The following is a 20,427-nucleotide window of genomic DNA, read 5'->3' as shown; positions in this document are numbered from 1 at the left end:
CCAATGTGGTCTTCTGCTGTTGCATGCTGAGATGCTTTTCTGCTCACCGCGGTTGTATAGAGTTGCTATGAGTTGCTATATCCTTCCTGGCAAAAAAAATATCTCAAACCAATCTGGCCATTTTCCTCTGAGCTCTCTTACCAACAAGGCGTTTCCACTTACAGAACTGTCCCTCACTCACTCAATGTTTTTTGCACCATTCTGTGTAAACTCGAGAGACTGTTGTGTGTGAAAACCCCAAGAGATCAGCAGTTTCTGAAATACTCAAACCAGTCCATCTGACTCAAACCAACACCCACAGTGGCCACAGTGAAAGTCACACTTTGAGATCACAATTTTTCCCATTCTGATGTTTGAAGTGAACATTAATTGAAGCTTTTGATTTGTATCTGCATGATTTGATGCATTGTGCTGCTGTCAAGGGATCGGCTGATTAGAGAACTGCATGAAACAGCAAGTGGATGGGTGTTCCTAATAAAGTGGCCGGTGTGTGTAGATGTGAATTACAGCTAATGGGGCCGCAGTAGATACACTTTAATTTATAATCAACTGTTAAACGTATTACATTTACTCAGCATTTACAAAAGGTTGCACATAAAACAGGTGAAATGAAAAAAGCTGACCAAGGACGTTCTTTCAGACAACATTAAGATAAGACCTGCATTTTCCAAAATGCCCTCTTACAGATCTGGTGATATCATTTGACGCTGTAAGTAATTGGATCCTTGCATCAGTTTAGCATTGGCATGTCTTATTCATGACATTCAGCTTGGCTTTGTTTATTGTATTTAGTAACATCAGGCAAGTCTGGGCGTGATTATGGTTTGTGTATTGTCTATAATATAATAGTCTACTCCATAAATCCTGCACCTGATTAGATTAGATAGATAAAGTTTCAGCCTCCTCATAAACATTATGCTTCTTGTTTACGTTTGCTGTTTCTGTGTTGAATTTTCAAGTCTGACTGGTAGGAACTGAAAACGGCAGCTTTGATGAAGCAAAATAACAGATTTATTAAAGTTCTTGTTCTAATACGTTGTTTTGAGTAGCAACTTGCTGAAGGACTTGGATGGCAGATGCTTAGAATAATCAGATTAAGAAAGCATGTAATTGTTGCTGTTGTGATATAGCGGATTTAGTCATTTTGGGCTCGAAGGCAAACACAGGCACGGGGCCCTCCATATCCCTTGTTCTCACCCTTTTTCAATCCTATATATGTAAGAAATACCGACTTGTAGCTACTTCTCTCCACCAGTCTTCACATACTAATGATGTCTGGAACTGCATTTGTAAAAAAAAAAAAACACAAAACATCCAGTTAAATAAATGCACCCACTCTAAAATCTTATTTTCCTGAACAGTATGATCTCTGTATGGTAAGATTGTACTTTATTGTCCGTTCACATGGAACATCCGTCATTGGTTGGCATCACTGACCTTGGTTTTCCAGCAGGTTCTCTGATAGAAGTTGTTTATCATCTTCCGCCTTCTATCTTGTGTTGCTAAAGTGAGACGATAACACAAAATACAATAAGAGGTCAATTATGGAGACACAAAACTAATAAACATAACATACTTAAAAAAATTTATATTGGTTGACTCTGTTTTGCTTTATCTCCTTAAATCAACTCAACTTTAGTACACTGTCTGAAATAGGGGTACAGTAGGAGTCCATTTCTGTCCCCCAAGGTACAATCTATACTAATGTACCCCCTAGGGCTCATTATTGGACTTCAAGGTAACTAATACCCCTTTTCCACCAAATCAGTTCCAGGGCTGGTTCGGGGCCAGTGCTGGTGCTGGTGCTGGTTCACAACTCATTCAACTTGCGAGCCAGCCGAGAACCAGTTTGCTTTTCCATAGCTCACGGTGCTAAGCGAAGCCACGTCATTACGTCGCTGTATACGTCAGTTACGTCGTTGTATACGTCATTACGTCGCTGTATACGTCAGTTACGTCGCTACGTTTGCATAAACCTTGGGGTGAATATCGAAGCAAAAACAACACGGAAGAAGCAGCAGCAGCAACAACAATAATAATAATAATGGATGACTTCGCGTTTGTACAGCTGCTGCTTCTCGGCGCTTAAAAATGGCGATCTTTCGCGGTCTTGTTATTGTTGTTGGTCTTAACAACTCCGCCCCCCCCGCTGACGTAAGCGGTTCTTTCCTCTGGCCCAGCAGAGAGTTGGTGCTGGCCTGGAACCGGTTTTTCTGGCCCAGAGCCAGTTCTTTGTCAGTGGAAACAGAAAACCCGGTTCCAAACTAAGCACTGGGCCCGAACCAGCCCTGGAACTGCTTTGGTGGAAAAGGGGCATATGTGTACCTTTTTAGGGCCAAAAAGGAACATACTGTATGTATGTTCCCAAAGAGTATATCAAGGATACACATAAGTGCCTTAGAGGGTACTGCCTCAGTGACAAGTCATTGTAACCCTAAAGGTACAATAATGTACTTTATTTTCTGAGAGAGTAGCCACCGTGAAAAAGGTGGATACCTTTGATAAAGCCTTTTTGTTTTTCTTCTGCTTCCTCCTTCTCTCAGCACCACTGGAGCAGCTTCGCTTAATTTTTAAACAAATAGTCGGGACACCACGCCGAGCCGTTTACTCATGCTCGATACTGTCTTCCTGAAGCATTTGCACAGATGCACAGTAAGATCATGGAACAGTACATTGGAGTCGGGACTAAAGGGGTGGGGGATGGGGACTGCGATGTTCACGAATTAAGCATTCTGATGCCATTTTAGCGAATGGATTTTTACAAAGGCATAGTTAATTTGCGAAAAGTAAAAAAAAAAAAACCTAACCATAAAATATTAATTAGACATTTATGAGGCATTTTATGGGGTTCTTAGTAGCTTGGGGCCCTAGGCAATTACCTCCTTTTGCCTAATGGTAAGTCCGCCTCTGGTTTTCTGTGAGATGTTTATTTTGCATTAATGGAAGCAGTCTTCAGTGTGAGTGTTTTGAAGGAATGACTGTTCAGAGTTATTATTATGCACAGTTCTCCAGAAAATCTGAAGTAGCCAGCTAAAAAAAGTAGTAGGCGGCTCTGGAATTTGCTGCCGCCGCACGCTAATGCTTGGGGGGATCTGGGGGCATGCCCTCCTTGAAAATTTTGACATTTACATGCCTTCTGGTGGCTTCTGCTAATAAATTCCTAACCATTTCCCTGTAAAATACTTTCAAAATGTGCATGAAATTTCCCTCCAGATGTGTATGTGCTTGGCTTTCTCAGTTACCCTCTGTAGTACGCTGCCTGGCTCTGTAACATAACTACATACTGTATGCTACAGTGTGGTCACATGGTCCGGTTCAGCCAATCAGAGTGCGAGAATCCATCAACAAATATGGCGTCACTTCTGGTCATGCTAGACCCAAATCAAAGACAATTTTGTGGTGAAATAATTGGATTTGCAGCAAATTATGGGAAGCGTATATGATATAAATCACTTGAACATTGAAAGGAAAGTTTTTATTTTCTCTGGGTTCGAGTAGCTGGTGCAGACCGTCTGTGTAGGTGGAGAAAACACCGGTCACCGGTGCTTGTGGACATCTCTGCCACCTAATTATACCCCCGCTCCAAAGGGGGGGGGGGTATACTGGTTTACCTCTGTCCATCCGTATCTCCGTCATTCCGAAACACCCTCTTTCTCAGCAGCCACAAATCATAGCCACTTGGTACCAAACTTCAGCTTAGGGTTCTATACCGTGTGTACTGTTTTCAGGTCTGTCACCCATCGACTTCCTGTTTACTGACTGAATGCATTTACAAAACATACAGTGTAGATTTACAAAATTTTAGTAACACTTTTCTTAGCAATTACAAATCACAGCTGCTTAATATTTGGTACTGAGCTTCAGCTTGGGGCTCTATACCATGTACACCATTTTCAGGTCTGTCCCACATTGACTTCCTGTTTACCAACTGAATGTATTTACGAAACATCCATCCATTATCTGTAGCCGCTTATCCTGTTCTACAGGGTCGCAGGCAAGCTGGAGCCTATCCCAGCTGACTATGTGTGAGAGGCGGGGTACACCCTGGACAAGTTGCCAGGTCGTCACAGGGCTGACACGGAGATAAACAACCATTCACACTCACATTCACACCTACGGTCAATTTAGAGCCACCAGTTAACCTAACCTGCATGTCTTTGGACTGTGGGAGAAACTGAAGCACCCGGAGGAAACCCATGCAGACACGGGGAGAACATGCAAACTCCGCACAGAAAGGCCCTCGTCAAACCCAGGACCTTCTTGCTGTGAGGCGACAGTGTTACACCACCGTGCCGCCCATTTACAAAACATACGTATAGGGTGGATTTTGATGATATTTCAAGAAGCAAAATGCGATTTCAAAATGATAGTTTACCAGGATGCTATTTGAAATCCCTGGGGAGAGACACTGCTCTTTACTTACTTGTTTCAGGGTTAATTATTTGTTGAAGTCAACATTCGTAATAAGTGTCCTATTCCTTCGATTGCTTGCATTCTGATATAAGCGAGAGCGGGGGGATACGTAAGTGAGCAGTAGCTCGCAGTTGATCTTGTTGATAACAGGAACTACCATGTTTTGTGGATGTTCCTTAACATTACATGTAACTACAAACTGTTAAAACATATATTTTAATAAGTAGAAAATGGACAGATTGCTGTGGTTTAATGTAAAAGAGATAACAGATGAGAGGAATAACTGCTTTATGAGCTGATATAGGTTGGTGCCAGGGAGGAATATGTATCAATATGGCATGATTTGAAGTCAGTGTGCTGTTTAGAATTATATTTATTCAGTGTGTGGAATGTGATGTTGGACACTTGCTCAGGAAGGTGACTGGTGGTCTTGGCTCTGTCTGGTTGGCAGCAGAGAGAAAGAAAGGGCAGGCACCACAGCAGGTCACACAGCAAAGCATGGCAACGTGTGGACATCTTCCTGTTCAGCGTTCCAAGCAAAATCGCATTCAGGCCTTGAAGCTACATATAAAACGTTACAAACAGAGGAATATGTCACTGACTTTCAAATACGCAAAATAGCACATTTTGTCCATTTTGTATGTTTGCCTTCATGAAGATGAAATTTAGTGCAAATATAATGTGGTGTTGATGTAAACAGACTCATTTAGCAGCCATAGTGCGATTTACAGCCTTAAAGCTACTTCAGGAATGTGTACCAGATAACCACTGCCTATCCATTTCCATCATTTAAAGTCAAAGATAAAACATAATTTTGCTGCGATTGCACATAATCATGTCTCTAGATTTTAAAATAGTTAATGTTTCTTGAAATTCTCGTTTAATATTACTGTAATAAAGTGGGTTTCATGTTAAATATTCACCACTAGCCAGGTTTCCATTGCAGTTTTGTGCAAAATTGAAGTGATATTTCAATAATTTCGACAAAACACAATTGTGAATGGTCTGTTTCCATTTTGTGATGTTATGTGATTAAAACTGACTTATCTTCTGTCGTGATAGTTTCTCCTATCGTGATGGTTCTTACAGAACACATTTCAGAAAGGTAGTGCTTCAATTTGTTCATGTCATGTGATTTAAGTGTAAAAAATATGTTTCCATTTCAATTTTGTGAAATTCTGCTTCATCGAATTGGCTGATAAACTACCTCATGCAAGTGTAACAACCTTTTTTTGCAATATGTGAGAGGTTTTTTTTTTCAAAATTTGTGTTTCCATTACTGATTTTTAAGTTTGCTATTTCAAATTGCACATTAAGCAGGTTAATGAAAACACAGCTTCTGACATCTTTGCACCTCCAAATTCAAAAGTAGTCAGGTTTCCATGAACATGCTTAGTGTGAAGTTTGAAATTGCAATCTAAAAAATGAGTAATGGAAACATTAGAGTTAAAAAAAAGCTCTCAAATAACACACACAAAAAAAGTTTATACACTTGCAAGAGATGTTTTTTCAGATGATTCAACAGAGCTGTCCAGAAGTGCCAGCGACCAGCGGTTTTCTCCGCCTACACAGACGGTCTGCGCCGGCTACTCAATCCTAGAAAAAAAAAATTGCCTTTCAATGTTCAAGCGATGTGTATCATCTCTGCTGCCCATAATTTGCTGCAAATCCAATTATTCCACCACGAAACTGTCTTCAATTTGGGTTATGACCAGAAGTGACGCCAAATTTGTTGATCGATTCTGATTGGCTGAGCTGGACCATGTAACCACGCCAAAGCACATGTAGTTATGTTACAGAGCCAGGCAGTGTACTACAGAGGGTAACTGAGAAAGCCAAGCACACATACATCTGGAGGGAAATTTCATACATATTTTGCAAGTATTTTACAGGGAGATGGTTAGTTATTTATTAGCTGAGAATGTATCAGAAACCACCAGAAGGCATATACATTTAAAAATGTTCTGGTGGGCCATGCCCCCAGACCCCCTAGCATTAGCATGCCTTTGGTGCGCCACAGCAGCTTTGCTACCACAAATTCCAGAGCTGACTAGTACTTTCTTTTTAACCGGCTACTTCAGATTTACTGGAGAACCCTGTAAGTAAGTAAATAAATAAATAAATCCCCATCAATCCATTATCCATGACTGCTTATCCTGTGCAGGGTCACGGGCAAGCTGGAGCCTATCCCAGCTGACTATTGATGAGAGGCGGGGTACACCCTGGACAAGTCGCCAGATCATCACAGGCCTGACACAGAGACAAACAACCATTCACACTCACATTCACACCTACGGTCAATTTAAAGCCACCAATTAACATAACCTGCGTGTCTTTGGACTGTGGGGGAAACCAGAGCACCCAGAGGAAACCCACACAGACACGGGGAGAACATGCAAAAAAGCCAAGCACGCATATATCTGGAGGGAAATTTCATACATATTTTGCAAGTATTCTACAGGGAAATGGTTAGTAATTTATTAGCTGAGAATGCACCAGAAGCCACCAGAATACATGTAAATTTTAAAATTTTCTGGGTGGGCATGCCCCCAGACATAACCTACAAATCTTTGGACTGCGGGGGAAATCACAGTCCACAGCCTTAACGCATTAGCATTAGCCAACTTCCATTTTTTCTTTTTTTTTTTTTTTAGCCAGCTACTTCAGAGTTTCTGGAGAACCCTGATTCAATGAAGCAAAATTGGACAGAACTGAAGTGGATACACATTTTTTCTACATTTAAGCCATGGCTGTTGTGGTGGATATAATTGAAATCACCATACCAGCACTTATCAGATCTTGGAGATCCATCGCCATGTTTAATTGGATTGGCTATTGTGAGATGAAAAAAAAACAGCTTTACTCACATAACATCACTAACTGGAAACACAGACCATTCGCAATTATGTTTTGTTGAGGTTTTTTTTTATCCAATTTTGTTCCTTCTTCTTTCCCCCATAGCCAGCAAGGGCTGTCAGGGCACCACTGATGACATTTTAACAGTCCATCATTGGTGTGTCAAGGGCATTTAGGCTACATCCACACGACAACGGCAACGAGATGTTATTTAAAAATATATCGCGTCCAAATGGGCAACAATCAGTAAAATATCAGGTCCATATGGCAACGCAACGCTTGCTGAAAATGATGCAATACACATGCCACACCTCTAGGGGCGCTGTAAGACGGTCCCTTCGGAGACACCAGAACAATAGAAGAAGTAAGGAAGCATGCGCATAAACTATTATGCGCGAGACTTCATATTAGCCACAAAGTCAGGAAAATCTGTTTGTAAAATTACATTATAATGACCAAATACAATGAAAAGTATTTTTCCAGTCTCACCTGTGAAAGGTAATCCCATGTGATCTCGTTTGGACGGCAAACCTGTTGGTACAGTTAAACGCAGCAAATCTTTATTCTCCGCTTTGACCTCTCCAAAATGGCGGCGAGGATGACATGATTCTACGCGGAAGGCGGCGTCTTTAATGGTCCGGAATAAATTGAATGATACACGTTGATGGATTAATTTGTTGTTTCTCACCTGTGAAAGGTAATCCCATGTGATCTCGTTTGGACGGCAAACCTGTTGGTACAGTTAAACGCAGCTAATCTTTATTCTCCGCTTTGACCTCTCCAAAATGGCGGCGAGGATGACATGATTCTACGCGGAAGGCGGCGTCTTTAATGGTCCGGAATAAATTGAATGATACACGTTGATGGATTAATTTCTTCTACGCCCTTTTTGAGGAATGTATTGTAGGACTTAAACCCATATCTGAAGAGGTGAGATCGCTCCTTTTTTTTCCCTATTTTTGCTGGCGGGATTGACTCTGCCCTAAAGGCAGAGTCTCTCTCTCTCACTTTGCACCATTACACAATAAATATTCACAGTGAAAATATTTTGTAAGCGCGTTTCATGAACCAAGTTATAGGATTTGTTGACAACTCGCATCGCATCGCAATGAGAAGATCATTGGCACTACTGGTGTTAAGAATCAGACCATTTCATAAATGAATATTTTGCTGTAGAGCTGTAGTGTTTGTACAATTGCATGTTTTTGCTTCACTATTACTGTCACTATTCTGCTTCTTGCATTACTACTGTGAACTAACACTGAACATAATAATAATAATAATAATAATAATATCCAAGCTCGTGTTTCACTCTCACTAGTGCTCTGTAAGGCTTTTTCCTGGTGATATCCTGGTGATATTCGTTACACTTCTACCCGGCGTGAAGCACTCACAGTCATGTGGTTGTGACGTCATCGTAAACAAATCCGTTCTACTCATCCAGACGACTTCACAACGGCAACGTTGCCAGATCTTTCCACTCTGGAACCCGTTCTCAAAAAGATTGCATTTTGGGCACCCAAAACGCCGGTGCCGTGTGGACGCCAGGCCTAAACGATAAGCAATTGTATCGGAGTCACCTGAATCCGTTGCCGTGTGGACAGGGCCTTAGACATGCTGGAGCCCATCCCTCTCCAAGCTTGATCAATGGACAATTTAGAGTAGCCAGTTAAGATAAGATACAGTAGATAAGTCTTTATTGTCATTGTCACTTTTCCAAAGGTACAATGAAATTGAAGATGCTGTTGACTCATTATGAGTTAGAAAAAGAAAAAAGAAGGGAGAAAAAAAAAGTTATCCTAACTACATGTCTTTGGACTGGGGGGGGAGAGAGAACCGGAGCACCCAGAGGAAACCCACACAGACACGGGGAGAACATGCAAACTCCACACAGAAAGATCCTTTTTCAGCTCTGAGGTTCGAACCAGGAGCCTTCTTGCTGTGACGTAACAGTGCTAACCACTACACCACCGTGCCACCCAATTTTGTTTCTATTTAATTGCAAAACTGTAATGAAAATCCGCCTAGTTAGTTGATGAAAAGGTTTTTGAGCCTTATGAACAGAACCCACTTGCGCACTTTTGTGTTAATGTAACATTTTGACCAGACTTCCACTGATCTCATGTCTTTAATCAGTTAATTAATTATGCTTTCTGCATTCATGTGACATGTTTCAGTTTACTTTTATGAGAGCTGTTTTTGAGATCCAAACTCACTACGGCTGTCGAGAACAAGAACGTCGATAAAGCTCATTTAAATTTTGCTTTCTCAGTCTACTTTTTAAAATCTCCCACAACACACATATTTCCTGTACACACAATTCATCAGATGACATATTAGCACTCTCAGTATATGTTTATATTCAAACTAGAGGTGTCCTGTATTATACTAAAGGCCAGATATAAACCCTGTTAACCCTGAACTCAAAATTAAAAGTGATGTACAAACATTAATAATGTTGATGTCCAAGTGAAAATACTTCATGCTTTATTTTTTACTATCACTGTACTGCAAATTGGAGCTTTCGGCGCATCAATATCTTAAAGGTAGACTGCCTTTCATATTTTTCAAGTGTAGGTCATAAAAAGAATTTTCCTTGACTCCCAATTATTTTTGTTTGGTGGACTGAAAGCTACTGAATTCGAATCACAGACTTCCAATTTTATTAGTTTTTTAAAAATAGAATAATTAATGAATTTAGGGCCACATGGCCCTAAATTCTCTGTTATTTTTCCTGCTTCACCATGACCCAGTTCAAGAGACTACATCATGCATCACATGGTGGGCTTTCCGCATTCACGCAAGGCATTGTGGGATACAAATTTGAAACAGGAGAGAAAAATGGAAGACATAAGTGTGTGAATGAAACGTGAAAGACCGACTATAGCTTGGGTGGCCAACCCGCGGCTCGCGAGCCGCATGCGGCTCTTTGCCCGGTGTCATGCGGCTCTTACATTCATATCGAAGTTTGTGTTTGTGTTTTTTTTTATGTGCGTGTGCGCTTTGCTTGAGTTCAGTATGGTATTTTCGTCAAATGCATCTTCGCTTTGCTTGGGTATATTACGGTATTTTCAGGTCATGTCAAATGCGCATGTGCGTGAGATAATCGCTAAGTTTTTGGGCAAGGTGTATCTTATGTCAAGTAGCCTCTCAAAATGGCAATGAAAAAATGCACAGCAAAACGAAAATATGAAGACGAACATAGGACATTTTTAACAGAGTGGGAGAGTTTATACTTTTTTGTTGAACGTAATGGCAAGCCATTCTGCCTTATATGTCAGTTGTCATTAGCTCATTTCAAAGCTTCCCGCCTCCCTGAATAAGCAAGGAGCCAGATATGCAACACTAATTGAAAACCTGCACGAAAGCTTTGTAACCCGGTTCCGTGATATACAACTGAAAAGGCCACAGGTTACGTTCCTCGTCGACCCATTCAATGCGGAGATGGACTGTTTGAAAGCCCTGCTTGTCACAGATGAGGCTGCGGCTGAGTTGGAGATGATCGATCTTCGTGAGGAAGACCAACTGAAACCTGTTTTGAGGGAAGGCACCATTGAGTTTTGGAAAAGTGTGCCATTGGAAAAATACCCGAATGTGAAATGGGCTGCGCTTAAGATACTGTCAATGTTTGGGTCAACATACGTCTGCGAGTCTGTGTTCTCTACCATGAAACACGTGAAGTCAAAGCATCGTTCTGTTCTGACTGACACCCATGTGAAAGAACTGCTGCGAGTGGCAACGACGGAATACAAGGCAGATTTGAAGAGGATTGTTCAAGGCAAGGAATGTCAGAAGTCCCACTAAGCAACATGCATAGTAAGTGCACACAATATTGATTGCTGTAAATGACTGGCCTGTGGTATTAGTACTGACTGAAGGAGTAAATTTCTCTCATGTTGGCATGTGACATTTACTATTAATCTGGCTGAGCAGAGGTGCGTGTGCGTGTGTGTCTGTGAGAGAGAGAGAGCGAGGGGGGGGGGGCGATGTTCATGTGCGGTCATGTGTATGGTGTGGCTTTTTTTTGGTAATGCCATAAGTCCCACTAAGCAGCATGCATAGTAAGTGCACACAATGTTCATTGTTAAAAATGACTGGCCTCAGCCTGTGGTCTTAGTACTGTAGGAGTAAATATGTTGGTGTGTGATATTTACTATTAATCTGGCTGAGCAGAGGTGTGTGTGTGTGTGTGTGAGAGAGAGAGAGAGAGAGAGAGAGAGAGAGAGAGAGAGGAAGGGATGGGTGATGTTCGTGTGCCCATGTGTATGATGTGGCTCTTTGCGGTAATACAGTAAAAAATGTGGCTCTTGGTCTCCAACTGGTTGGCCACCCCTGGACTATAGTAACAGAAAGTAAGAAGAAAAGACGTTATGTTGCGAAGGAAAGTAAATGCAGGACCAAACTAATAAATATCGACAGTCAGTGAGCACCTCGATGTGATCAGCTGTTCGTTTAGCGACAGAATGATGAAACTGTCAGTGCACAGTCAAGGCAAACCTGTAGATGGCAGTAATGCAACACTGTGGATGCCAGCTGCTGTAAAACCCAAAAGAAGAAGGAAAAGAAGAAGCAGGTAAACCTGTGCATGTGCACACGGACTTCCTCTGTCTGCTTGACTGCGCGAAGCGAGTGATTTCATGCACATTATTTGCTCGGGAATCCCCTCAAATTAAATAACTGCCCAGCCACAGAATGGCCTGGGGTTTTCTTAGATATTGCAGAAATAAACATATATCACAATGACCAAATTTCAGAGGGAACTAAATTTCACCGATTTTATGAAATCGAAAGGCCGTCTTGCTTTAAAGATTTGCACTGCCTAAAAAAAAAATAATCAAGTCAAAGTGTCAATCTTGCTTCAGTGGATAATCTCATCTGGACAGAGTAGATTTGTATCCCAGAACTGCTACTGTAATCATAAACACTGTCCTGTGCTCATCCCAGGATTCTTATTCACAGTCTGCTCTTTCTGAACATCCTGTCGATACATTTAACAGTTATTCCACAAAATCCATTCGTACATGAGCTGATAGCGGCTATAAGCCATGTACGATGAGATTGAGTGGAATAACTGTTTTATTCTATCCACATCTGATAAATAAAAACTTTAAACAAAACATCCAACAAAATAATTTCCACTTAGAATGTAAACAAACCGGCAAAATACAGTCGCAATTTGTGAAAAATCCGATAATAATAATTCTTGAAAAATAAAAAAATATATATGTTCTTACCATCAAATACTTTTATTCCATATTTTGTGGCTTTTTTGTGTTTTTGGGGTTGTTTTCGAGTAGAGTTTTTATTTCGTCCCCAGTTGATTCAGCAACACATTCCGCCATTTTATTTTTCTCTACTCATGGTATATGAGCTGATAGCTTAGTCGTAGAGTAGCCAATCAGAGCATGCGATTGCTCATATCCAGTGAATGTGGATAGATTAATTAGTGTTATTTTTCTTTCCTCTTTTACACATGTATACTATAACGATTTATAATTCTACTATCTGTTGTCACCTGGAAGAAGATGGTTTAATTTTAAGCCTCTCAATTTTTCTTCCTCAGGTTTTATCAGGGAGTTTCATCGTGACAGTTCTTGCCTGTTCTTCTACCTATGGCTTTCTTATTGGAGATGGAAATCTACATCCAGATTTCTTCAAACCTGCTTTATGACAAGGTCAATTGATAAAATTGCTATTACAAATGAAATTTAATTAAGAACATTACACTTTACTGAAAAATGTTCTTTTCATAAAACATGTCTGATAACACACTGAACATGCCGAGTACTCTGTGTTGTTGTGGTCAGTGAACTGAAGGCGGTAGATGTGCACTAATTGGTGCCTTGGGATGTCAAGTGCTCATGCCTTTCAATTATTCAGTTTGGTTTGCAAGAAAGAAAAAAACCCCACCCGTGCTGACAAAGATGATCATTCATTTCTTTAATTTTGGCTGTAGGTCAATTTAAGTATACATAGTTGACATATACAAATGCGCATGGGTGTATTGTATTTTGAAATGTTATTCTCAAGCAGTGGATCAGTTGAGATTGCACTGGCCTAAACACATTCCTCAATCTGAAAAAGTGACCTGGAATATCAACAAATCTGTGCGCTTTCACATCTGGTCCTGTGAGAAAGCATGCAGAGTTTATTATTAGCACCAGCTCCAGGGATTTCTCTCTTGGTAGTCAAAGGAATAAAGTCACTATTCAGAGCCAAATGTCAAGGAAGATGGTTTGTGAAATGTAGACTCTTCCTCAAATGCAAGTGTCTTGAAAGGTTTATCAAGGATTGGAAAAGAAATGGGATTGAACATGGAGTAGTTTGAGCAGACTTTGTATTTGCCTTCCAACTTAATCTTATACTCAGTATACTGCACATAATAGTGAAAACGCTTGCAGTGGTGGAATCAAAGCACATGCTTGTCTGAGCTCATGGTTTAACTGTAAAGAGCTTTTTGTGTATCTTTGACGTTAAGAGGAACTCGATTTCACCATCACGCTCATTTCCAATTCTCTGAATTAAATGCATCTCTGTTCTGTTCATGCCACTTTCTTAAAATCTCAAGGAGACACAGTGCAGCTACTGTCCCTCGCCTACTAGTCAGTGCTTTCTAGCTGGTTTCATCTCATTTACTGTATGTAAAATAGTGTCCTTGGCCTGGAAAGGAGTTTGAGCAGCATTAGTTCACTTATTTGGTAGGCTGAGATTAAATGGCATAATCCTACCGATTTTGGCAGCAGACGTCCAGCTGGAGTAGCCTCAAATCCCTCTGGGCCTGAAGTGCAGGATCTCTTAGAGGATCTCTTAGAGCCGGGAAATGGTGGCTGTTCGTGTTGCTTTCAACAGCTCCTGCTCAGAAGTCTGAATTTCTCTTTGTTAGTTCTTGTTCATTCGGATTATCCATTAATCAATCGAGTTTAGTTTGCACAATACGTTCAGTAGTTCCTTGGCTCGTTTGCTAATCAGCAGGTTTGATTTGTGAGCCATGATGTATGTGTGTGTGGGGGGGGTTTCCAGGTGTGCTAATGTTTTTTGTTGATTGCCTTCTTTCACAAACTCTTTATATCACCCAGGGCCGAAACTTTATATGGTGAATTTGGTGGGGGTATTAAAATTATTATTATTTTAATCATTGAGGCTCTGGGGAGCATCAGTGGATTAGGTTTCAGTGCTCAAAGAAAATAGTAATGATGTAAGGAATAAAAATGATGTTCTTACAGAAAAATTAAAAACAAACAATGTGGTGGTGGTAGACAGCCTAATGTGAAGAACCCTGAATTAAATTTTCCTACAATAACACGACATTAGTGCATTAATTTCTGCCTTGGATTTAAACTACAGCTGGAACTACTTTCAGAGGGACTGAAAATGAATCAACACATTATTAACTATTAGAGTTGAGAATTCAACACACTGTGGTGTAATGTAACAACAACTACAAAAACATAGAAACATTGGAAATAAATAAATGTTTACTGGTATAGCAGTTGTTGTTCGAGAAAGACGTATGGTTGATATTTGAACTGATATTTGCTCAAATGGTTTGTTATTCAGAATTGATTGTTGTCATTGCATTTAGTGATGCAGCCAAATTTCAGCCACCAGGCAAATTTTCAAGTTTAAAAAAATAATAAACTACTCAATTTTGTCCAAGAGGTTTTCCTCGACGATTTTGACACAGCACCTGGATGCACAACATCCTGGCTTCTATGCAGATTTTATATTTTATATATATATGTAGAATCCCCACAGGTGGGTGGAGCACAGAAACACGGCAGGCCAGAACTGAGTTCTTACAAAACTCTTTATTTACTCGCTTTTCAGCGTTTCACATTCACTCTCCCAGCCACACGCATGCACATCAGTGTTCAGGTTGGGGAGAGCTCCCTTCCTCTGCTCTCCCTCTCCTCTTATTGGGTGCGGTCACTGGGGAAGACACACAAACACAGGTTAATTCCCATCAGGTGCAGTGATTCTACCACTTACCTTCCCTGACTCCATCCTCCATTCACAGGCCGATGCTTGACCACGCCCCCACTGCCACATACCCCCACCGCCCGACACAAGCCAGGGAGCCATCCGGCCTGCAGCCGCCCCCCCGACGGGAGAGGAAATCCGCCATGACCATCTGCGCCCCTGGCCTGTGGACCACCTCGAACTTAAACGGCTGGAGTGCCAGATACCAACGGGTGATCTGCGTGTTGGCATCCTTCATGCGGTGGAGCCACTGCAGGGGCACGTGGTCCGAACAGAGGGTGAAAGGGCACCCCAGCAGGTAGTAGCGGAGGGCGAGGACCGCTCACTTGATGACGAGGCACTCCTTTTCTATTGTGCTGTACCTGCCCTTGCGCACCGACAGCTTCCGGCTAATGTACAGCATGGGACATTCCTCTCCCTCCACCTCCTGGGACAGAACAGCCCCCAGCCCTCTATCCGACGTGTCCGTCTGCAAAATAAAGGGGAGAGAAAAGTCAGGGGAGTGTAACAGTGGCCCCCCACACAGTGCAGTCTTTACCTCAGCGAAAGCCCGCTGGCATTGCTCCATCCACTGGACCGGATCTGGTGCTCCCTTTTTAGTGAGATCAGTCAGCGGGCTGGTGACGTCCGAATAATTAGGTATAAACCTGTAATGGTAGCCAGCCAGCCCCAGAAACTGTCTCATCCCCTTTTTGGTCTTGGGCCTCGGGCAGGCCGCAATCGCTGCTGTCTTATTAATTTGGGGACGCATCTGCCCATTGCCCAAGTGGAAACCCAGATACCGTACTTCCACCCGCCCAATCACACACTTCTTCAGGTTGGCTGTGAGACCCGCTCGTCTCAGCGACCTAAGGACGGCCCTTAGGTATTCTAGGTGCCACGGCCAGTCATTACTGTAAATAATGATATCGTCTAAGTAGGCAGCCACGTAGGTGGCATGGGGGCGGAGGACCCTGTCCATAAGCTGCTGGAATGTACCGGGCGCCCCAAACAGCCCAAAAGGAAATGTGACGAACTGGTGTAAGCCAAACAGTGTGGAAAAGGCCGTTTTCTCTCGGGATAGCGGAGTCAAGGGGATCTGCCAATATCCCTTTGTCAAATCCAGTGTCGAATAAAAATGAGCCATGCCTAGTCGATTGAGCAGCTCGTCAATACGAGGCATTGGGTACACGTCGAATTTAGACACCGCGTTGACTTTTCTATAGTCCACACAGAACCAGACCAACCCGTCGGCCTTGGGAACCAAGACCACCGGGCTGCTCCAGTCACTGTGGGACTCCTCGACGATGCCCATTTCGAACATGGCCTCGAGCTCTTCCTGAACCACCTTTTCTTTGTGTTCGGGCAGTCGGTAAGGGCAGCTGCGCACTACTACCCCTGGGGGCATCTCAATGTGGTGTTCTATGAGGTGGGTGCAGCCGGGAAGGGGCGAGAACATGTCAGAAAATTCTGTCTGCAACTGGGTGACCTCCGTGAGCTGGGTTGGGGAGAGGTGGTCTCCACAGGGGACCACAGCAGTGGGAGATGTCAATTTTCTTTTTTGAACCTCCGGCCCCAGCTCTGCCTTCTCCGGAACCACCAACACCAACGCCACGGGGACCTCCTCGTTCCAGCGTTTTAGCAGATTGAGGTGGTAAATCTGTAACGCCCCACCCCTGTCCATTCGCCTCACCTCATATACCCCTTTTCCACCAAATCAGTTCCAGGGCTGGTTCGGGGCCAGTGCTGGTGCAGGTTCACAACTCGTTCAACTTGAGAGCCAGCTGAGAACCAGTTTGCTTTTCCATAGCTCATGGTGCTAAGGGGAGCCACGTCATTACGTCGCTGTATACGTCAGTTACGTCGCTGTATACGTCAGTTACGTCACTGCGTTTGCATAAACCTTGGCGCGAATATCGAAGCAACAGCAACACGGAGAAAAAGAAGCAGCAACAACAACAACAACAATAATAATGGATGACCGCGTTTGTACAGCTGCTGCTTCTCGGCGCTTAAAAATGGCAACCTTTCGCGGTCTTGCGATTGTTGTTGGTCTTAACAACTCCGCCCCCCCCCCGCTGACATAAGCAGTTCTTTCCTCTGGCCCAGCAAAGAGCTGGTGCTAGCCTGGAACTGGGTTTTCTGGCCCCAGAGCCAGTTCTTTGTCAGTGGAAACAGAAAACCCGGTTCCAAACTAAGCACTGGCCCCGAACCAGCCCTGGAACTGCTTTGGTGGAAAAGGGGCAATAATCGACGTCCCCGACTTGCCGTGTGACCTCAAAGGGTCCTTGCCACCTGGTGATCAATTTGGAGCTCGACGTGGGCAACAACACCTTATCTCCCAGTGTGAACTCACTAAGGCGCGTGCCCCTGTCATACAGATGGACTTGACATTCTTGGGCCTGCCGCAAATTCTCCTGGGTTAGGTGTGTGAGGGTGTGGAGTTTGGTGTACAGGTCGATAACGTATTGAATTTCATTTTTACTGGTTGAAGGTCCCTCCTCCCAATTTTCCCATAGCACATCCAAAATGCCACACAGAAAGGAAGTAGGAAACGGTAGGGCACCGCGGGTGCGGCGGGCCGGCTGGGGTGGAGCCAGCCCCCGCCTCCGCAGTGGGGGAATGGGGCGAGGACGGGGAGCAGAGAGAGAGGGAGAGAGAGAAGAGAGGGGAGAAGAGGAGACATGCTGTCCTGCCATCGGAACGGCTGCCATATGGTCCTCTGCCAGCTCCATTGCCTGATCCAGTGACGCCGGGCGATGGCACTGGACCCACTCCACTGTTCTTTCCGGAAGTCAGGCGATGAATTGTTCCAGTGCCACCAGGTTGACAATTCCCTCGGCGTCACGGTTGTCGGCCCTCAGCCACCACCGGCAGGCATCCTGGAGTTGCTGGCCAAACACGAACGGCCGGCTGGCCGACCTCCTCTAGGCGCAGCGCGCGGAAGTGTTGCCGTTGCTGTTCCGGGGTGCGACCAATGCATTGGAGGACGGCCCTGCAGAGGTCCGTGTAGACCAGCTGGCTGTTGACGGGGAGCTGCAGCGCAGTCAGCTGCGCCTCGCCCGTTAGCAGGGGGAGGAGGCACGCCGCGTGCTGTTCCACCGGCCAACCCCACGCCTCTGCTGCCTGCTCAAAGAGCGCGATGAAGGCTTCGGGGTCATCATGCGGCCCCAACTTCGGTAGGGTGAGGTGGGGAGGGTCCGCGGCGGTGGTGGTGGTGGACCCCGCCGACGCAAGCAGGTGCCGGAACGCCTGGCGATCTTCCTGCTGCGCCAGCACCAGGGCTTCGAACCGTTGTTCCTGCTCCTTCCGGAGGGCGATCAGCGCCTGGTGTTGGCTCTGTTGGGCCGTGGCGAGGGCATGGACCAGGTCCTTGAAGGGGGAGGACTCCATGGGGCTGTTCCCTTCTGCACTTCGATTCTCCCGGGTTTCGGCACCACTGTAGAATCCCCGCAGGTGGGTGGAGCACAGAAGCGCGGCAGGCCAGAACTGAGTTCTTACAAAACTCTTTATTTACTCACTTTTCAGCGTTTCACATTCACTCTCCCAGCCACATGCACGCACAACAGTGTTCAGGTTGGGGAGAGCTCCCTTCCTCTGCTCTCCCTCTCCTCTTATCGGGCGTGGTCACTGGGGAAGACACACAAACACAGGTTAATTCCCATCAGGTGTAGTGATTCTACCACTTACCTTCCCTGACTCCGCCCTCCATTCACAGACCGACACTTGACCACACCCCTGCTGCCACAATATATCAGACGAAGTGCATCGTGCCGAGTTGGCTATAAGCCATGTACGACGAGATTGAGTGGAATAACTGTTTTATTCTATCCACAGTCACTGGATTTTGAGAAACAGAGCATTTTTATTTTTTGCAAATTCGATAAATAAAAACTTTATACAAAACGTCTGACAAAATCATTTCTGCTTAGAATGTAAACAGACTGGCAGAATGACAGTCTGACAGACTGCAATGACAGAATAGCAATTTGTGAAAAATGCTATAATAATAATAATTCTTGAAAACTAAAAAAAGATATGTTCGTTCCATCAGATACTTTCATTCCATATTTTGTAGCTTTTTTCCATTCCATTTTTATTTTTTATTTTTTGGGGTTTTGTTTCCGAGTAGAATTTTTATTTCATCCTCAGTTGGTTCAGTAACATGGTCTGCCATTTTCTTCTTCTTTTTTGTTTTTTTATTATTATTATTATTTTTTTGGCGGTTGGCAAACCAACTTAAAGGTGCATTACCATCACCGACTGGGTTGGAGTGTGGAGCAGGAGATATTGTGGGGGGGTGTGAGGGGTGTGTGTGGGGGGGTGGGGGGGTGCAAAAACTATCTTCTTTTAGCTATTTCTGTTTCTTTTAAAATACTTGATAAAGTGATATATCTGACTTGATATGCTCCACCATTTTGTTTTTCTCTACTCACGGTATATGAGCTGATAGCCTAGTAGTAGAGTAACCAATCAGAGCGCACAATTGCTCATATCCAGTGAATATGGATCGAATAAATATGTATGTATATGTAGTCCGAATCACAAAAAAGCCCATTTTGTTTTCAGTGCCCTGAGTGCCCTAAATTTTGCATTCAATTTACATTTACAGCACTTGGCAGACGCCCTTAACCAAGAGGACTTACAGAAGTGCTTTGTAGCCTCCATCAAAAACACGTCCTCATGCTACTACACACAGGTCAGGGTTTGAGAATCTGTTTCAACCAAAATCCTCTTAAAGAGGAGTAACAAAAACAGTACAAACAGTAGGTTGACTTTTAAAGACAACCATTTTGGTTTTGTCTGGTATTCTGATGCATCAGTAGTTACATGGAATTACATTAACAACCTCTAACACCATATAATAATTTCATACCAAGTGCTGATTTACTTGTGTTCACTATCAGTAAAACCATATGTACACTCAAAGATTTTGAGCTCAGTTTTATCTTCAGTTTGTTCTTTTTGGCAAATTTTCTGAATGTGAAATGAATTCCCAGTTCTGGGGCTCGATCTGAACTGTGATTAGTGACGTGAGAGGATAAAGATCTTGAATGTGCTTTCCAAATTTGCTCGAGAATGATCAGAGGCATGTTTTTTTTTTGCTACATTTTAAGCCTAACAGGAAGAAAGGGAAGAGATGTATAAGTGCCTCACATTAGCAACATTAGACCTCAGAGATGGAGGACAAGCTTGTGG

At 43.4% G+C, this 20,427-nt stretch overlaps 1 protein-coding gene across 6 annotated transcripts in view; it reads left to right on the top strand.

Moving 5' to 3' along the window:
- The window catches only part of znf516 (zinc finger protein 516), a 116,419-nt gene that overhangs the window by 16,693 nt on the left and 79,299 nt on the right, over positions 1–20,427 (top strand). For 5 of the 6 annotated variants that reach the window (XR_009656793.1, XM_060942664.1, XM_060942660.1 and 2 more), the window contains one exon: positions 12,833–12,944. The exons of the other annotated variant lie outside the window; for it this stretch is intronic. The gene's annotated coding sequence lies outside the window, so the exon portion shown is untranslated. The remainder of the gene's footprint in view (positions 1–12,832; positions 12,945–20,427) is intronic. 6 annotated transcript variants of the gene reach the window in all.

Source organism: Neoarius graeffei, chromosome 16, assembly GCF_027579695.1.
Source record: "Neoarius graeffei isolate fNeoGra1 chromosome 16, fNeoGra1.pri, whole genome shotgun sequence".
Lineage (NCBI taxonomy): Eukaryota > Metazoa > Chordata > Actinopteri > Siluriformes > Ariidae > Neoarius > Neoarius graeffei.
This window is presented reverse-complemented; position numbering and strand designations above follow the sequence as displayed.